Consider the following 20,299-nt stretch of genomic DNA (forward strand, 5'->3'; position numbering starts at 1 on the left):
CTTCCAAGCGCACTCCATCATCGTGCTTACCAATTATCCTCTTCGACAGATACTCCAAAGTCCTGACACTTCAGGGCGAATGATCAAATGGGCAATAGCGTTGGGTGAGTTTGACATCTCCTACCAACCAAAGCCAGCTGAGAAGGGCCAAGCAGTAGCAGATTTCATCGCCGACTTCACATATCCTGTTGACATTGCTTCTACACCTGAAGCAGTAGCTTCATTACCATCGGAAGCTCAGAAAGTAGAATCAACGACCTCAGCATGGAGTCTGTATGTTGATGGCTCATCCAACCAACAGGGCTGTGGAGCGGGACTAGTCTTGACTACGCCCGACAAAGTAGCAATGGAGTATGCTCTTCGTTTCAAATTCAAGGCATCAAACAATGAGGCCGAGTATGAAGCCCTTCTAGCAGGATTACGTTTGGCCAAACACCTCGGGGTTAAACAAATTGATATTTTCAGTGACTCCCAATTAGTGGTCAACCAGGTTACCAACAACTTTGATGCTAAGGACAGCTCCATGGCAGCATATCTTGCGCAAACACAACTTTTGCTCAAGCACTTCCACTACCAGATCACCCAAGTTCCTCGAGCGGCAAACAGTCATGCAGACGCCCTGGCTCGCCTCGCCTCAGCTGTGGAAGACAAGATTGGAAGAAAAATTCATGTCGAACTGTTGGCAACACCAAGCACCATGGCCGCAGAAGTATGCAACTTACAACAGGGGGATAGTTGGATCACCCCGATCTATAATTTCCTTGCTCATGGCACCCTCCCAAATGATAAAGTCCAGGCTAAGCAAATTCGATACAAGTCTACCCGCTACCTGATCATCAATGATCAACTCTATAAGCGAGGTTTTAGCCTGCCATACTTAAGGTGTCTTACGCCTGCCGAGGCGGAAATCGTCCTTCGGGAAATACATGAGGGAGTCTGTGGAGATCATGCTGGATCTCGGTCCCTAGCACACAAGACTTTTCGCCAAGGATATTACTGGCCAACACTCCACCAGGATGCCATCAAAGTATCCCGTTCATGTGATAAATGTCAACGATATGCGACTATTCCTCATTCCCCTCCAGAGCCTCTTACTCCTATGATCAGCCCTTGGCCCTTCGCCCAGTGGGGACTTGATTTGATCGGCCCAATGCCGGCAGGGAAGGGCAAAGTCTGTTACGCAGTCGTTGCAGTGGACTACTTCACAAAGTGGGCCGAAGTAGAACCATTGGCAACCATTACTGAGGCAAAGATAGAAGACTTCGTGTGGAAGAACATCCTTTGTAGATTCGGCATTCCCAATGCGATAGTCACTGACAATGGGCGACAGTTTGACAACAAGAAGTTCAGGTTGTTCTGCTCTAAGTTCAACATCAACTTATGCTTTGCCTCTCCAGCTCATCCCCAGTCTAATGGACAAGTTGAGGCCATCAACAAAATAATCAAGCGCACTTTGAAAACCAGCTTGGACAAAGCTAAAGGCTGTTGGCCAGAATTTGTACCCCAAGTTCTTTGGTCATATCGCACTTCATATCGGACTTCAACAGGAGAAACTCCATTCTCACTTGCCTTTGGCACAGAGGCGGTTGTCCCTGTTGAGCTCGAGCAAGCAACATTCCGAGTCCAGAACTACATTCAAAGTGAAAATGACAAACAACTCACCCTCAACTTGGATTTAGTCGAGGAACACAGAAACCAAGCTCACTTGAGGAATGTCGCCTACAAGCAGCGCATCTCCAACTATTATGACTCTAGGGTCAAGCCTCGTTCTTTCAAAATAGGAGACTGGGTCTTAAAGAAAAGATTACTCTGCGACAGAGTCCCGAGTGAAGGCACACTTAGTCCAAACTGGGATGGACCGTATGAAGTCATTGGCATCAGTCGCCCTGGCTCTTACACACTTAGAAGCTCCGATGGCAAGACCCTTGGCCATCCATGGAACGCTGATCACTTGAAGTACTACTACAAATAGACTCACGATGTACAAGTGTTGAGCTATAGCCGTTTGGCATCCTATGTAATGAAGGCCATTTGGCAATGAATTCAATAAAGAGGTAATTTAGCCAACTCAGCCCTCACTCTTTTACATTCATAGCAAGCGATGCTGGAACCCTTCTCAATCAGAAAGCAATCCGTCTTCCACAGTCACTACAAAACAAGCAAATGAAGACCGTGTCAAGCGCCAAAAAAAAAAAAAAAAAAAAAAAAAAAAAAAACAGCTTCATCCAAAAAGCTTCACCCGAAAAGCTTCACCTCCAAAGCTTCACCCACAAAGCTTCACCTAAAAAGCTTCACCCAAAAAGCTTCACCCGAAAAGCTTCACCTCCAAAGCTTCACCTAAAGAGCTTCACCCAAAAATCTTCACCCGAAAAGCTTCACCTCCAAAGCTTCACCTGCAAAGCTTCACCTAAAAAGCTTCACCTAAAAAGCTTCACCCACAAAGCTTCACCTAAAAAGCTTCACCCGTAAAGCTTCACTTAAAAAAGCTTCACCTACAAAGCTTCACCTAAAAAATCTTCACCTAGAAAGCTCCCTCTACATACTTTCACCATCAAAGCTTCACCATCAAAGCTTCACCTAGAAAGCTTTCATCTACAAAGCTTCATCTACAAAGCTTCACCATCAAAGCTTCACCTAGAAAGCTTCAACACCAAAGCTTCACCTACAAAGCTTCACCACAAAACCTTGCTCCAAATAAACAAATTTTGTTCACAAAACCCAAGATGCCCTTGAACTTGTACAAAAACACTTGGGTAAACATAAACATTTTTTGTTTTACACCCACAAGGGCCCAAAATTTTCCTTCTTATTTATTCACTTATATATGTTCCCAAACATATTATAATAGATCCAACAACAAGCCAAAGTCCCAAGTTTCATAATGGACAAAAGTACAAGCAATTCATCAATAATGAAGGTGCTACAAAAATTGGAATCTGCCCCAAAATAGAAATCCAACCCAAGAGACTTTTTCTCTCTCTCCCTCTTCCGCCTCCTTTCATCTATCAAATTTCTGCAACCTCTGCTCTTCTCCAATGGAGCTGAATTTTGGACACCCTATAGTTCTTGAGCATATGAACAACTTTCAAGAAGGAACCATTTCTGTTTGAGCGACGGAAATTAAAGTGTTGAAGCTCCAAACATGACAGTCGGATTCTTGCAGATTTCGAAGCTGCTGTGATGTTTCGAAGATCTGGAAATATTTAACCATTAGTTCATTCTGCATTTTTGATATGTTATGAAAGAGACGATGAGGAACAACTTCAATGAAGAAAGCATACCGATCTGAACAAGAGAAAATGGAGTTTCGAAGCTCACAACAAATCTGACGGGTTGACAGAAAAATAATAACCAGTCATTCATCATACCTGAGTTTCTTGAGTTATACAGCTCCGAGGGATCTCAAATTTGGATATGTTGTAGTTCACAAGCTGAGGAACAACTTCAATGAAGAAAGCATACCGATCTGAACAAGAGAAAATGGAGTTTCGAAGCTCACAACAAATCTGACGGGTTGACAGAAAAATAATAACCAGTCATTCATCATACCTGAGTTTCTTGAGTTATACAGCTCCGAGGGATCTCAAATTTGGATATGTTGTAGTTCACAAGCTGAGGAACAACTTCAATGAAGAAAGCATACCGATCTGAACAAGAGAAAATGGAGTTTCGAAGCTCACAACAAATCTGACGGGTTGACAGAAAAATAATAACCAGTCATTCATCATACCTGAGTTTCTTGAGTTATACAGCTCCGAGGGATCTCAAATTTGGATATGTTGTAGTTCACAAGCTGAGGAACAACTTCAATGAAGAAAGCATGCTGATCTGAGCAAGAGAAAATAGAGTTTCAAAGCTCACAACAAATCTGACGGGTTGACAGACAAATGATAAACAGTCACTCATCATACCTGGATTTCTGGAGTTGTACTGCTCCGATGGCTCTCCAATTTGGATATGTTGTAGTTAAGGAATTAACGAACAACTTTCATGAAGACAACTTTGTGATTCGACCTACAGATGATGGTGTTATGTTGAAAAACAATTCCGGTTGTTAGGGGAAATGAAAAACAATTCCACCAAAGAAACATCATTATGATGTTTCATCATTATGGTGTTTTCATCATTATGATGCTTTCATCATTGTGATGCTTCCATCATTGTGATGCTTCCATTATGATGTTAATGCACCAACGGTTACACCTTCTGCAATTCCACTTATTCGGGCCTAGCAACCTTCATCAACAAAATCTATGAAGAAAAAGTCCGGGGCTACCACTTAGAAAACAAAAGAATGAAGTTTTGGTACTTACGACATGGACTATTAGCAAGACACCTCATTCGTCAACTCCCTCGACTAGAGACTTGGGGGACTCCCACCATATGCTACTACGCCTTGGTACTCAAAAGTTCGTGACTACTCAGTGACTTGGATTTTTCAAGTCTCCAACCGAGAAGTTTTCCTCACTCGGGAAATTAAGGGAACACTACCTCAAACTACATGCTTCACTCACAAAGCTTCAACAATACAGGTTTCAACAAAAGCAAAAATTCAAAGAACTTTATGAAGAAGGCTTTGGTGTATTTAACACAATATGTTGAAATGAAGCAAAGCTTATTTATTAATATTTTCGATAAGCCACAAATATGTACATATACATGAGTCAAAATAAACAAACAAGAGGGAGCCTTCACAAAGGTTGCTTAGGGGAAGTCTCAGCAATCGGTAGAGCCCCAGAAAGAGAAAGCACCGGAGGGTGGTTATCCGGAGCCTCAGTACTTGACAAAACCCCAGAAGGAGGAGGCATTGGAGGTTCATCATTTGAAGCTTCATTACCAGGTACAGCCCCAGAGGACGAAGGCAATAAATGCCTTTGGAACAAACCCACAAACCGATGATGATCAAGTAAAACCTTACCATCAGATTCCTTCATCTGGTCAAGCTTCCTCTTCATGTTTGTAGCATAGTCATGGGCGAGCCGGTGCAACTGCTTATTCTCATGCTTGAGCCCTCTAATCTCCTGTTTGAGACTCATCACTTCAGCAGCCAATGATTCAACTTGGCGGGTTCTAGCAAATAGGCGTTGGGCCATATTAGACACAGAACCTGCACACTGAACACTAAGAGCCAAAGAGTCCTTAACAGCCAACTCATCAGACCGTTTGGAAAGTAGTCTGTTATCTTTGGGAGTGAGAAGGTTCCTGGCCACCACTGCAGCGGTCATATCATTCTTCATCACAGAATCCCCAACGGTAAGAGGACCAGTAGGGGATATGAAGGATGGGCGCCATATGTTGTCTGGAGAAGGCGTGGCTGTCTCTTCTCCAAGGTTCAAGTCAAAACGACGGTCGGAGGGTCCAGACATTTTCAAATGTGTTGAAGAAGGAAGAGGTCAGACAAATCAAGATCTTAGAAGTGCAAGAAATGAGCTTCTACTGGTAGAGATTCAAGTGTGCTGTGGAACTTAATGCCAGCCTCTATAAAAATCTGCACTCGACGGAGCTTCAGAAATCGAAGAGGTGTTTGCTTTCTCAAAAGCTGGGCTGCTCAGAGACCACGAGGGCCGATCTCAGAAATCGAAGAGTCGTTTGCTTTCTCAAAAGCTGGGCTGCTCAGAGACCACGAGGGCCGATCTCAGAAATCGAAGAAGCACCTGCTTTTGCAGCCTCGTCAGCACCTGTCACATGCACAATCAGCTTTGCGGAAATTACGGGCAATCTGTCGAAGATTTCTGGTGAAGTAGAAAGCACGTGAATCTTACTGTTCAATCACCGCTCTCCATATGCACCATCAACTCCTCGGGTACCACATATAACTTTGTCAAAGATCTCTGACAAAGTTTAGGCACGAGAATTTCGAAGTTCCAGCTACCCTACTATTACCCATAAGGGTAAAGGAACAGCACCACTGCTTGACAACTGGAAAGTCCCTATGTGTGTCGACCTCCGTGTTTTGCGGCAAGACAGGTTGGCAAGAACGTCCAACCTTTACTCACATTCGAGAAAAGACTCTCAACATAATTACTTTCTCAAAAACCGGAGTAGCACCGCTTTCCGAATCTCGAGAGTCAGATCCTCGACGGGATTGCTTGTTCGAAAACCGAAGAGGCACAACTCTCAGAACTTCGAGAGCCAGATTTCCTTAGATAAAGCTTGTCTGTAATCTCCACACGTAATATCAGCTTTCCAGATACCACATACCACTTTTTCAAAGTGCTCTGACAAAATTAAAACACGTGAAGCTGGCAGCTCCCACTACATTGATGTGACCAAGAAGGGTAAAGGAATAGCATTACTACTTGTTATTGGGAAATCCCTATATACATTGACCTCCCTCCTCAATGGACAGGCAAACCTGCAAAAATGCTCAACCCTTTCTCGCATTCGAAAAGGCACCCTCAACATAACCTCTCGAAATACTCAGCTTTATTTCCCCCCGATAATACCTCAGCAAATAAGCCACACCAAGAACAAGAGTATCTCATATCATCAGGGTCGAAAGCAAGAGTATCCCATATCATGCTTTCTCCCTGTCTTTGTCTTTGTCCTTGTCCACACCTGCAGGACAAGGAGAAAGAGAGCAGTCAGTCGGAACCTGAAATCAAACCTCCAATTTGGAACTGACTGCCTGGAGCCTTTGCCTGGTTGCTTACTTAGCATTGCTCTCGAGTACTCATCCTCAACTGCTGTCAAGGTCACGAATTCCACCGGCAAATACCTCATGACAGTTGATCAGATATTGGCTCTTTACACTGAAGCTGCCAAGCGTGGATGAGTCACTATGAAGGAATGTTCTGAAGGACCATTTAAATGCAAAGGTTGCACACCACTTCTGCCATGCAAAAGATTGAAGCAGAAGGTTCAACGGTGAGCTGAAACAGATCACTACAGCACGACACCTTTCCATACCACATTCATTATTCCGTCAACAGCAAAAGTATCCCATATCATCAAGGTCGAACGTACTCTAGATTTGATGGACTTGTTTTGACCCTCAAATTTTTGAGTCGGCCTTATACTCTGAAGGGCACCAGAAAACCCTCCAGCACAGTTCAAGAATAAGCCTGTGGAAAGTTACTTCTTCAAAAGCAAAAGTATCTCATATCATCTCTTATCCATTTGCTTCTCCTTATCCTGGCAGTTGAATGAGAGACAAGGAGAAGGAGAACAATCAACCGGAAGCCGAAGTCAAACCTCTGATCCTGGGTTGCTTACTTGGAAGTTTGACTGCTTACCTTGTCTGTCACCTCTTTCGGCAGATCTCCTAGCTCGGCGACTTGGGGGACTCCTACTATAGGGTTTGTATCGCACTTGACCAAGCCCGAAACTACAAGTAAGCTTCAAAGTGAAATTGATACATTACCTTGTGCATCTTCATCAGCTAAATACACCATTCCCGGATGGAGGAAAGGTACTTCCAGAGAAGGGCAGATGAAAATCAGACCACACTTCGGTACTTAGAAGTTTCGTGATTACTCAAGGGATTGGATCTTGCAAGTCCCCAACCGAGGAGTTTCCCTCACTCGGGAACTTAGGGGAGCACTGTTTGTACCATACTTGACCAATCCCGAAACTACCGAGCACCGGCCAACGCTATACTGTCAATGACCCAGAAGAGTTCCCCTCCGACCAGGAGGCCAATCACTACTCGACACGTGTCAAGATTAGAAGCCAATCAGAGCGCAGCACGTGTCGACATCAAGAACCAATCATAACATGACACATGTCAATGTGACAAAGCTACAAGTTTTTCTATAAATAGGGGTCATTCCCCCACAATATTGCCTAATGTCATTTGTGTTAAATCATTCACAAGAACTCACTAAATTGAGAGCTTGATCCTTTGTACTTGTGTAAGCCCTTCACTACTAATAAGAACTCCTCTACTCCGTGGACGTAGCCAATCTGGGTGAACCACGTACATCCTGTGTTTGCTTCTTTGTCTCTATTCATTTACGTACTTATCCTCACTAGTGACCGAAGCAACCAAGCGAAGGTCACAAAACCTGACACTTTCTGTTGTACCAAAGTCTTCGCTGATTTTGTGCATCAACAGTACTTAAGGCCTGTTTTTAAATGATACAAAATGAAATTAAGTTCTTTTGTTGGTTGGATATAAATAAATTCATGTATAAATATAAGATCTGGTTACTTATACTTTTCATTTGTTTAGTTCTGTATTTTAAAAACACAAACTTTTTAGTTTTTACAACCCTCGAATTTCGATTGTTAAACTATCGGTTTCTTTGTAAAATATAATGTGAAATTAGTATGTAGCTTTGATATAATCGACATAAATAATATTAATAATGTAACAGTTCGTAACTTTATATGATACCGGCTTCGGGGGCCGATTTGGGCATGCGTGAGCCACAATTTCAAAGAGAACAAAGCTCAAAGCGAGATTTTAATATTTTAGGATGTTTCTCAGTATTTTGTTATTTGTTTAAGAGTACTGCTACATTTAACTCCTCTTTGTATCGTCATTGTATCATCCCTCTAATAGAGGTAGAGTCCGCCAACGCATATGAGTTTCATGTCTATTAGAGAGATAGTACAAATATGTGATAAAAGTAGTATTTTTGTTTGTTTAATTTATTTCTTAATATTAGTATTTAGGGTCATTCGCCTTTAGTTTGTTATCTTTCGTATTATAGTACAAATATGTGATAAGAGCAGTATTTTTATTTGTTTAATTTATAAACTTTGAGGTTTTCACATATTTTTGGTGGATTCCTCTGTTTTTTTTCTCTTAATAACAACATTTTTTTTTGTCACTCTACATCAATAGACAAAATTAGTGATATTACAACTTTAAGTCATAAAATAAATTTTCTAACCATTAGGGAACTTTAACGAAAAACTTCCGATACTATTCATTTTAATTAAAAACCACATTTTTACACTAAAAAGTCAATTATGGTATTATTCAATTTACCCTTTATTTTGTCATTATTGTTAAAATTTAAAGTTTTCAATTCATTTTCATTAGTTTTCCTTTATTTTTTAGGAAAACTAATGAAAATGGCTTAAAAACTTTGGATTTTAATGATAAGGACAAAATAAAGGGTAAAGTGAATAGTACCATATTTGACTTTTTAGTGTAAAAATTTGGTTTTTCATTAACGTAAACAGTACCGCAGACTTTTCGTTAAAACTCCTTTTTTTTTTTTTTAGTCACACGTAACACACACTCCCATTAATTAAGTAAAATTTCGTAAGCTGAAGCTAAAGAAACATCATATTTGATTCGTAAAATAGTTTGACTTATACTTTAGTTGGTATTGGGGAAGAGGGGCCAGAGGCTGTAGATGGTGTCAAGATAGGCAGGCAAGCAGGAGAGGGGTTTTGAAATTTTGGCAGGGAGAAGGGGGGGAGGCCGCCGTTTACCCACGCCGCCACTGGCCACACATGTAACAATGGTGGGCCTATATATACCTATCTATCTGTATGCCCACGCTTCATTTCAAAGAAAAAAGGTCTTGGATAAGTATAACTACAAAAAGGAAATTATTAGTTGATCAAAATCTTAGACTGAAATCTTATCTATTTGAATATTTTAATTGAAGGAGAAAATGTTAAATTTCAAATATTAATTAAGAAATTAATTAACGACAGTTAATAAATTCCTCCCTAAAATCATGCAAAGATTAACATCAAATAGGGATTTTTAGTTTTTTCCCTTACTTTTGAATTGTATGAAATCTGAACAGATGTTTTCATTTGTTTTAAATAAAAAGTTTTATGTTATTTTTAAATGAAAAATTTGTACATTTTTATTATAAAAACAGATAAAAAAAATAGTAGATTTTACATAAAAAAAAGTTTACATTATACATAGAAAAAAGCGGTAATTTTTATGAAAAAAAATAGGTACATTATAAATAAATTGTTGGTACAAATAAAAGAAAAAAAACATTATGGGGACAAATAAAAGTTTAAAATATGGGCACAAAAAGAAAATTAAATACATGGTACAAATTCAAACTAAAAAAGAAATTGGTACAATTAAAAAAATTGTTGCAAATTAAAGTATATCAAATGTAACATTTAATGGATATATTTGAAAATGGTTAAATAGTTTAAATATATTGACATATAATTTTTTATTATTGAAATAATAATGTGGATAAAAACCAAAAGAGCTTGATAAAAAAATTAAAAATAAATAATGTTTCTATCAATAGAATAGGAAAATGATGGATCCTAATTATAATTTCTCCAATTATAAACATATATAATGTTTATAATTCAAGAATCAAGACGAAAGAAATTAAACTTTTCGATTTAAATTAGTAGTTCTCAAATGGAAAAAAGGAACAAAGACAACAAAAGAAATAAGGAGAAGAATATGCAATATATGGAGTCGATGGTCTACAGACACCTAAAGCATGGAGACAAAAACCGTGCAAATGGTGACAAATTAATGTTCACATAATAAAATGCCATATGGTTAGCATTTGACGTGTATATATATATTGGGTTACGATCTGATAATATCTATTAATTAAATCAAATGTCATTGTAACATGACTTGAGGTGGCAAAGGGCTACACGAAAAGTACAAAAGTTGTTGAAAACAAAATCATGATGTGAGTCGACTCCTCCAACCATATATTTTCTTTCAAATTAACTAATAAGTTAATAAGTGGTTTGAAAGCTTCGTTTTCATATGCGACCAGTGTAGATATGGACTAGAGTCGTGTTTTTTTTTTATTAAATTCAAATCCTATCAATTGACAAAAATACAAACAAATTGAATTTAAAACAAAAACTGATCACGAAATCACTAATTTATAATTTTCAATTTAAAAGTAATGCGGTAAGTCATAATCATGTAATTCACATACAAGGATTATTAATTCACATATCAGCAACTACAATTATACATAGAAAAAGATTGGATTATTGAATCGCATGCACTTTATTTAGACTGCTCATATGTCATGTCTACTGATCATATTTTATACGAAAAATGGTTTGAGATTAAATTGGAAAAGATGATGCTATCTACACATTCTTTTTTATTTTTCACACCTTTTTTACTTTTTTGCCGCTAATTTGGATATAAAAATTGAAGAAATCAAATAACAAAAATTAACAAAAAGTGTGTAAATGGAAAAAAAAAGGTGTGCATATAACATCACTCGTTGTATATCACATCTCTTGTAAATGTATGTGTAAAATTCAACTGGATAGATCTGTCCTATATTTCTTCACAACTAGAAATTACTATTTGCATGAATGGAATTAAAAAAAAAAATTGGTCGGATAAAAGTGGTCAACGTTTTGATTTTTTTTTTACTTTAAACGACGAAACATTTCGATAGACAAAATTTTCGTGCCAACGAAAATAATTTGTGCATATGCCAACTCAACAATGAGGATGGCAGCATATTAAGCTTCACATAAAAAGAAGTACAATGTCCAAGATCTTGGAAAAAAACCACCAAAAAAATAACTAGAAGAATCTCAGAAGATCCAGCACAAGCTGTTAGACTTGAGTTAAGTTTTAGCAACACCATTTGCCCTCGTTCGGTGGGTCATATAAGGAACCGGATATGACTAATAATATGGACCCGATTGTTTGGTGTCCTCTCATATTAAATGGTCACCGAATCAATTTAGTCAGTGAGCGTATTTAGTAGGGCATACACCTGCATAATAAATCATTCCAAAAAGAGTGGATTATTAGTCCAGTTACCTTCCTCTCTCTCGCATTTCGTTCTCCACGACACCTTCTCTTGCCGGCACTGTCAACGCCTACGGCCGCCACGTCTTCCTCTGCTACAAGAGCCCCGAGGCAAAATGACACACCCCGTCCCGAAGGAGGGCATGTTGGCCGTCACGTGAGTGTGACGTAACCATTTACACAATTCGAAAGCTTTAAAAATACAATTACTAAGATGAAACACCCGAGGGTGAGTCCTACTTTTGTGAATTCTGTCAGAACTCCGTTGGATTCCTCGTGGCCACCAAAGCTCTGCTATCTAGAACCTGGAGGGGCGCAAAACAAAATTGAGTTGGTCAGTAAAACAAAGTTTTTCGAAAACGTTTCATTTAAAACATTTCTCTCCGGTTGATTCCTTATTTCACCTGTTATATTGATGCATCCATATTCTGTTTTTGACATTATAGCATGACATACTTTATGGTTTTGATAAAGATTGGTGATTTGAGATATTTGAAGGTATATGCTATTATGTTATTTTCTGGAAAAGTATACATGTTTTACAGCGAGGGGTTAGAAATGTTTTAAATGAAATGTTTTCGAAAAACTTTGTTTTACTGACCCACTCAATTTTGTTTTGCGCCCCTCCAGGTTCTAGATAGTAGAGCTTTGGTGGCCACGAGGAATCCAACGGAGTTCTGATAGAATTCACAAAAGTAGGACTCACCCTCGGGTGTTTCATCTTAGTAATTGTATTTTTAAAGCTTCCGAATTGTGTAAATGGTTACGTCATACTCACGTGACGGCCAGCATGCCCTCCTTCGGGATGGGGTGTGTCATAAAAAGTGTTGAACCTTCTATCCCAACACCGATCTCTGCCTTGCCTCCATCATCTTACATTCATCATTCCAATTTAAATTAAACAAATTGTTACAACCCCCCCCCCCCAATTATATGTATTTTATGTAACTTACCCCAAACTGCCACGTGGCAGTCATCTAACTCACCTCTCTTTTCTCTTTTTCTGTCCCCCCATCCCCCGAGACCTTTCTCTTCTTCATCTATCTCTTTGTACTGTTCCTCTCAGCTTTCCCGTACCTCTCTCTCTACCTCTCGCCTCACTCTCTTCTCCTAGACGCTAGGACCTTGTCACCACCAAGGGAGGCTCGTAGTGAGCCTAGGACCTCCTCCCTGTGAGTTCGACGGCATGAGAGCAAAAGCTCCATCGAACCATCTCTTTTTTCCATTAGGTAAGTCGCAGATCTCTCCCTATCTCCGTTAGTGTGATACTTGGTGGTGTTTTCTGAGTTAAATCCTTGCCTTTTTACGTAGGTTGTACCTTGGAATTGAGTTGGGTAAAGCACACCTATTTTTTCGGCGAACCTGTGAGCTTCGAGGGGATTTTCGGTCAACTCCGACCGTGTCACGGCTATTTGAGGGTAGCAATCTCTTCCTCTCACCTTCTTCTTCTTCGGCAAACCAGGCCTCCTAGGCCGTTTAGAAACCCCACGGGCCTTAAGCCCGTTGTGCCTTAGCCCAGTACCTGAGCCCGCATGATTTTTTATTTTTAGTTTAGGTTTTAAAAACCCAAAAGGCCACGTGCCTTATGCTAAAAGGCTTTGGGCCCGTAATCAAAACCCAGTCCATTCTTTTAATTGTTTTAAAGGCCATAGAGTCTTGGGCCTTTATTATTTATTTGAGGATTGAGGCCCATCCCCTTTTTGTGAGACCTTTGGGCTGTGCTGTGTGTGCAGCCCGTGTGTGTGTGTGTGTGTGTGCGTGTGTGTATATGCATGCCGTGCGTGTGTGTATATGCATGCCGTGCATGTGTGCGTGCTGGTGGTATGTGTATGTGTTTGGGCTTAAGCCTAAATCCCATTCCTTCATCCTAAACCCTTTTAACCCAAAAACCTTAGGTTTCGAAAACCCATTAGACCCTAACCCATCCAACCCAAATCCCTTAATTTATTTAGTTCAAGCCCAATCTTTTAGAAAATCCTTTTATTTATTTATTACATTTTTTTGCTTAGGTAAAGTTGCTAGTGGAGAAATTCTTAATCCTTATCCGCACGACTCTTTTGCTAAGGAATATTTGTGAGTGAACCCCTTCTAAAATTTCATGATTTTATAATTTAATTGCATAAATGATTAGCATGCCTATGAATTTATGATTCGATTTATGTTAAGCCTGTTTACTGAATTTATTGATTTTCGTCTCGTGTTTTTGGTGAGGAATTAACTGTTAGCCTATTTTGAGCTATATTTTAATATATATCATATTTTCTACAAAAACCATGATCTAGTAGACTATCTGATGGATGACGATATGATGCTAGAACATGTTTTAGAAACCCCTCTTTATAGTATAGACGATGGATGACGTTATACTATGAAGTGGTTATTTATGAGAGACGTAACTATTTGTGCATACTTAGATGACACTATGCCGCATAGGGCGAGGATCTGGTGTTGGCATTTAGGCCGAGAAAAATAATCCCTAGCTACGGACTGAAGGACATGGAGCAGGCATTGGGCCTGGAGTTGGTAATCTCTGGCTACGGGCGCAGAGACCACGGAGCAGGTATTGGGCCGGGAGATATATTTATTCAGTGATCTTTCTAGCAGCACACCGCGCTTACGAGATGATCTACGATACGTTTATTGTTTTGATTTCCGCGATGTTATTCTGCGATATGATTTTGGAGATATGTTTGGCATGCTAGGATTTTTATTAAATCCATCACTTATTATGCTAGTAGTTTTCATTATATAAACTATGGGGGTTAGTACATTGATAACTATTTTATTATTATTGTATTTATGAACTTTGTCCACTCACCTTTGTTTTGCACCCCAATTCAGGTCATAGAAACGAGGAATTCGACTCGACGTACGAGGCATTCCCCTACCAGTAGCAATCTACTCCTCACTTGTGTGATACCTTGTAATGATCTTTCCTTTTTGTAAATTTTGTTTTAGATCGTGTCTTGTGCACTCTAGAAACTTCCTTAAACCTTGTGTTTTTCTCGAGATTTTAAATGTTTATTCATGAATATTTCTTTCTAATCATTACTCTTGTAATCAATTAATGGCTTTCGTCACCCTCGGGTGTCGGACAACACATGTCTATCCTGGTATTCGGGGAATATCAGGATCGGGGCGTGTCACAAATGACTGAAAGCAATCCAATCTGGTACAAAGGGTATTGTAGATTTGAAGGCTAATAAATGCATAGTCTGTGTCAAGAAAATTGGATTTGGCCTATGCAGCCATTGTTATAATAATACAGGAGATTTCTGTTGCTTTGTCTACGAGCAGGGAGGGAGAGAGTTTGCTGGAGACAAGAGCTCCAAGAACTGTAAGGAGATGGGGAGTGAGGGTGTTTGGGGGTGCAGCGGAGAGATCTGGGGAAGAGAAGACTAAAGAGATGATTTCGATTATTTTTAATTTTATTTTAAGTTTGATTTAAATAAAGGAAGATTTTGTTCTTTTGTAATTTGATTCATTTGGTGGGGTCGTGAATGTGTGAAAAAAATTTCTATTTTTTTTTTCATTAATCATCAATTTTTATCTTAAGAGTAATAATACTTTGAATTCTTCCTATCCAATATAATATCAAACATAGTATAAATAATACGGTCATTAGTCCGATACTGCACCAAACGCCCGACTAATTTAGTCAGTACTATCCTATGACTATTTATCTTATCCGACACAAATAGTCAGTACAATCTAAGCTGCCAAACAAGGCACTTATGTTCACATTACTCAAGTTAGCTGAAACTCCAAGAGAAATTAAAAGATGTTTATCCACACCATAAGAATGACCATGAATAAAATATCCGATGTGCAAAATTCAAGAAACAATGAAAATACAAAGACGCCTAAAAGAAGCCGGACGGTCCTAAAAAACTAACTGGTTAAGAGCTTTCCAAATCATAAACGAAGTAAACAAACGAGTAGCAATCCAAAGATTAAAAAGTTTCGAGAAAAACGCTTAAGCACAAAAGCATCCCAAAAAAACCATTCAGAACCTGTACTGGATAAATAAGTGCCAAACTGGCAAGCGAACCAACTCCAAAATTTTCACGAAAAAGAACATTCAAGAAAAAGATGAGCAATAGACTCCTCTAAATGACAACACAAACAACAAGAAGAAGCCAAAGAAAATCCTCGATGTTTGAGAGCCAATTCCGTATATGAAGTTTCTCATGAAAAATACACCATTCCAAAATGGATAACTGAGGAGGGATGAAATTCCTCCATATAATATAATAGAGCTCCATTGACAATGTTGCATACGAGGGCGGACTAAATCATATACCCAGTCAAAAAAGAAAATTCCCATTACTTAGTTTGTAATAAAAATAATTTCTAGTTATTGAAATTGTTTAATTCTATTATGAGCGTCACTTTATAATCGACAAAACTGATTTATAACTTTGTATATATAGTTACAACAAATTTAATAACACATACAAAAGAGCTATGCATGGTCTCTCGAATCTAGACGTATATATATCATGTAAGATGCATCATGTGTAGGCCTAAAAGTGTCGTATATTAATGTAATCGCTTTCTGCATGGAGATAGCAAAGAAGATAAGAAATCTGAGGGCTGCATATGTATGAAGGCTTCGACTTCGTCGTCTTCCCAATCCCAGTCGATATCAGATACCGATCACTGCATGCAGGCTCCTTTGCATTGTATCACACACAGTCGGAGTATATTGCTGAAGGAAAAGACAAAAACATGGAAGAAAAAAGATTTTGCGCGATTGATTAAAGCATTATCTGCGTCAGACATCCTGGCACGGCAATTGTAAACACTATCCTAAGTTGATTATTCAAGAAAAACGACGTAGCACCCTAACTCGATTTGATATCATGCTCTTGTCGCCAAGTGGTGCAGATGTTAGCTCTTAAAACCTAAAAGCATTGGGATAAATGAAGACTAAATAAGATAAAGAGTGAGCTAATCTTGCAAAGTGCTGTACATGGCTATTCAATATTATCAATCCGGAAAGTACTAACGAAATTAAATTTTTAGACCACCTTTCATAATCATATGATATGTTAGTTAATAATTAGTCTTTTTTTTCTTTAATAATTTAAAAAACTTCAACCATCAACCGTCACATCATGTTTTCAACACTTTCTACCAAAGATGACTTAATATTTTAATTTTTCTAACCGCACCGTACCAATCCCCTATGGATAATATATAGTGTTATACATATATGATGTATAATATTACGGGGTGTGCTATCTACACACCCTATTTTACTTCTTACACATCCTTTAATAATTTCTGTTAGTTGATATTCTTCAATTCATCCAATCCAAAAGCCAAAAAATAAAAAGGTGTGTGAGAAGTAAAATGAGACGTATGGATATCACATTCCTAATATTACCACCGATAACAAAATTATTGTTTTTTGTCCTACGTGCAGAAAAATATTACCACCGGTAACAAAATTATTGTTTTTTGTCCTACGTGCAGAAAATGACACAAGACAAATGTATTAAAAAAATGAGGCGGGCAGCTAGCCCGAAAGCTTTATTAAATATAGATGAGGAACCATATGATTACATGAAAGGAGTAAATCTCGAGCTATATGGATTTGATTGAGAAGGATGCTCTGTTTACTTACGGGTTTCTCTTTCTGTTTATGAAGTGTATTATATTATGTGTGTTAGTTACCCTTTTCTCTTTTTTGATTTACTCATTCATGATTAGAGATATAATAATAACACAATTATCAATAAAAACAACAAGGTTTCCCTTTCAAAATTGAAAGTAGGGAACAAGAAAAAAACATGATTCACCTGATGCACAGTCATATACTTCATCGCAGCGGCAGATATAGGTTGGGGCAAGGGTGTATCTGCCTCTCTATTGCCTGAAAACATCTTGACCGTTTACTTTTATAGAAAAAATTATGAATCCGTCACTCTTTATATGTGAGAGTTTATTATTGTTTTGCGACACGTCATTTTATTTTGTAGAATGAGGCACTTTTTTAGGGATGCAGGGCAAGGGTTAGATAATACGCACTGCACTAGCTTTGTTCGGGACGCATCGTCTCCATGCATAGTTTATTTACGTAATTAGCTGAAGACAGTGTGTGTTTAGAAGGCAAATTAAGAGGAATGAGCGATTAGGGTGTGAAGGTGGTGTTAATAACTTGATTAGTGTAGCGTTAAGAGGAAAAGGAAGAAGACAAGGAAAGGTACAGATAGATAGTGAGGAGGAGGGGCCCAAGGGCAGGTGGGTATCCATGAGAGAAATCCGAATAGTTGTCGTTTAATGGGTCAGAGAATAGTTGTGTTGTGTACAAATTGTTTGGTTTTGTGTTTTGGGAGTTGGATTAGAAATTAGAAATTAGAAATTTAGAGAGAGAAGTGATGCCAGAACAAACTACAGATGGTTTCCACGTGATGCGGGCCTTTTGGAAGCGAGTACGGGAATGGGACTGTCATTGTCCTTACCGCTGGCGGCTGTGCCTCTAGGCTCTTGCCTTCCTCTCGTTTTCATTCCTCCTACATTACTGAGTTCAGATATTTATCTCATTTCTTCATTCTTAGTGAATCAAACGTTCTACTTAACCTAAACATTACTCATCATTTTCAAAAAGATATTTAGTATAACTATCTCATTATTTTGCGTATTTTCCATTCGTTCATGTAATAATACGGATTCTATTGTCAATTAATAATTCAGTTTATATTAAATCAACAATATCTTCCACCTATACAAATAATACAACTATAACAAATCGATTAGTAGCATCATATTACCATCAAACAGTCATATCTAAAAATTTATGCATTCCTCACTACTCTCACCACTTGGACTAATAGATCAAATGGCAAAACAGATAAGAGATTAATTCAAAAGGCGCAAATTGGGAATCAAGAATAAAGCTTTTTATGTTGGGCTCTAGTGTCGAATTTGAGTCCATGACTCATCGTTCGAAGAGTGTAACATCACAAGCCAAACTCGCTATTTGTTGTGACGTATGAATTATTATATCTTTTACAATTCTAAGTTTTAGTATGGTTTCCATATTTTGTTATTTGTTTAATTCTTTTACTATTTGGGATCCTAGAAAGTATAGGGCTAAGGGTCATTATAAATACTATCTTCAGGTGATAGGTTTGTTACCTTTCATATATGATTTCAAGGGAGACCACAAGTAATATTTTAAGATGATACATATTGAGATGCAATATATTTACACTAAGGAGTGGAGGAATAAATTGGTTACAAACTTACAATTTACGAGATCATAATACTTACATTCCCCTCTTGGGGAAATGAGATCATTCCTCCCTTGCAAATAACATGTATTGACCGCACATAATTCATAAGGGGAACCGTTCAATTTCTTAATAGTCATTTGAAGATCACCCATACAAAAAAAAATCATTTCAGTCCGAGGTCATTTTGTCATTCAAATGGATATAACAAATCGACGACGTAAGTATCAAATAACATATTCATGATGAACTGTCCATTTATTTGATGCGTTTGGATGAAACGCTCTCTAATTATAATGATTTTTTGTAAAGTGATTTTCGAACCTAACACATAAGGGAAGCAAGTGTTATTCTTACGAGATTCAAACATAAAAATATCACACTTACAAATAAAGTGAAATATCATTAAACCATAGTACTAAGTGATAATCATAATAATCAAATTAAACAACGTATGATAGTTTTTAATTTTACATGCACGAGTTACTTTGACTAGTCATGGGGGATTTTCAACCTTGTTAGTAACAAATTATTGGATTCTCTTACACAATAATAATTTACGTGATCAGCGCGACACTTCTTGTCATGTGGGGACAGACGTATACCACCTCTCCCCAAGATTTCAAAATTAATGTTTGTAATGGTTTATATAATATTCAGAAGAATGTTGCAGCATTTAAAGACAAACACCAAGACAACATTTTAGCTAGTATTCCTTTGCATTCTATATTGCCACAACCGTCCAAATCTCCAGGTATAAAAAAATACAAGAATAAATACAAGAAAACATGCATATAATTAAAGTATCTCGCAGATGAATACACTACAAAGAAAGCCCTGTCAATCCTCCATGGATTCTAGCATCCTATTACTCTGAATCATCCATTAGGGTGGGGCCTGTGGGCCATCTCTCCCCTTGGATCTTTCTCTAGGGTTTTAACCCAACCTGACGGAGGTCGAAAGAGCTTTCAATTTAAACGAAATGTATTGATCAGTGCGACCACAGACGATGGATCGATTTAGGACCATTGATTAATTGATATAAGCGTATGATGGATAGCCATGATCAAATCACGTATTGTTTGTAAGAGAGAAGCACTTATGCTTATAAGCAAAAAAAAAAATTTGATTAGAACAAAGTTGAAAGCGTTTGCAAGGAGTTTTTATAAGCATACTTCTAAAATTTTCTGTTTAAATTGATTTAGAGTTACTAACTAACTGTGTTAAACATGTTTTAGCCATTCTGACGAAAAAACGTGTCCTTAAACTGCTAATTAATTTAAGGTTGGTAACCGATTATGATTAAACTAAGTTGGTAATTACTTAATACACATGCAGTTCTAGAGAGAAAAAGGAAAGGTAAAGG

At 38.1% G+C, this 20,299-nt stretch overlaps 1 long non-coding RNA gene across 1 annotated transcript; it reads right to left on the reverse strand.

Moving 5' to 3' along the window:
- Positions 1 to 2,788: 2,788 nt before the first annotated feature.
- Positions 2,789 to 4,017, reverse strand: LOC126625308 (uncharacterized). The gene is made up of 5 exons (XR_007624380.1): positions 3,912 to 4,017; positions 3,731 to 3,828; positions 3,550 to 3,647; positions 3,369 to 3,466; positions 2,789 to 3,193 (listed from the first exon to the last, which is right to left on the reverse strand). It is a non-coding gene; the product is annotated as an uncharacterized LOC126625308 (long non-coding RNA).
- Positions 4,018 to 20,299: the final 16,282 nt, after the last annotated feature.

The sequence above is a fragment of the Malus sylvestris genome, chromosome 1 (genome assembly GCF_916048215.2).
Source record: "Malus sylvestris chromosome 1, drMalSylv7.2, whole genome shotgun sequence".
NCBI classification, from domain to species: Eukaryota; Viridiplantae; Streptophyta; class Magnoliopsida; order Rosales; family Rosaceae; genus Malus; species Malus sylvestris.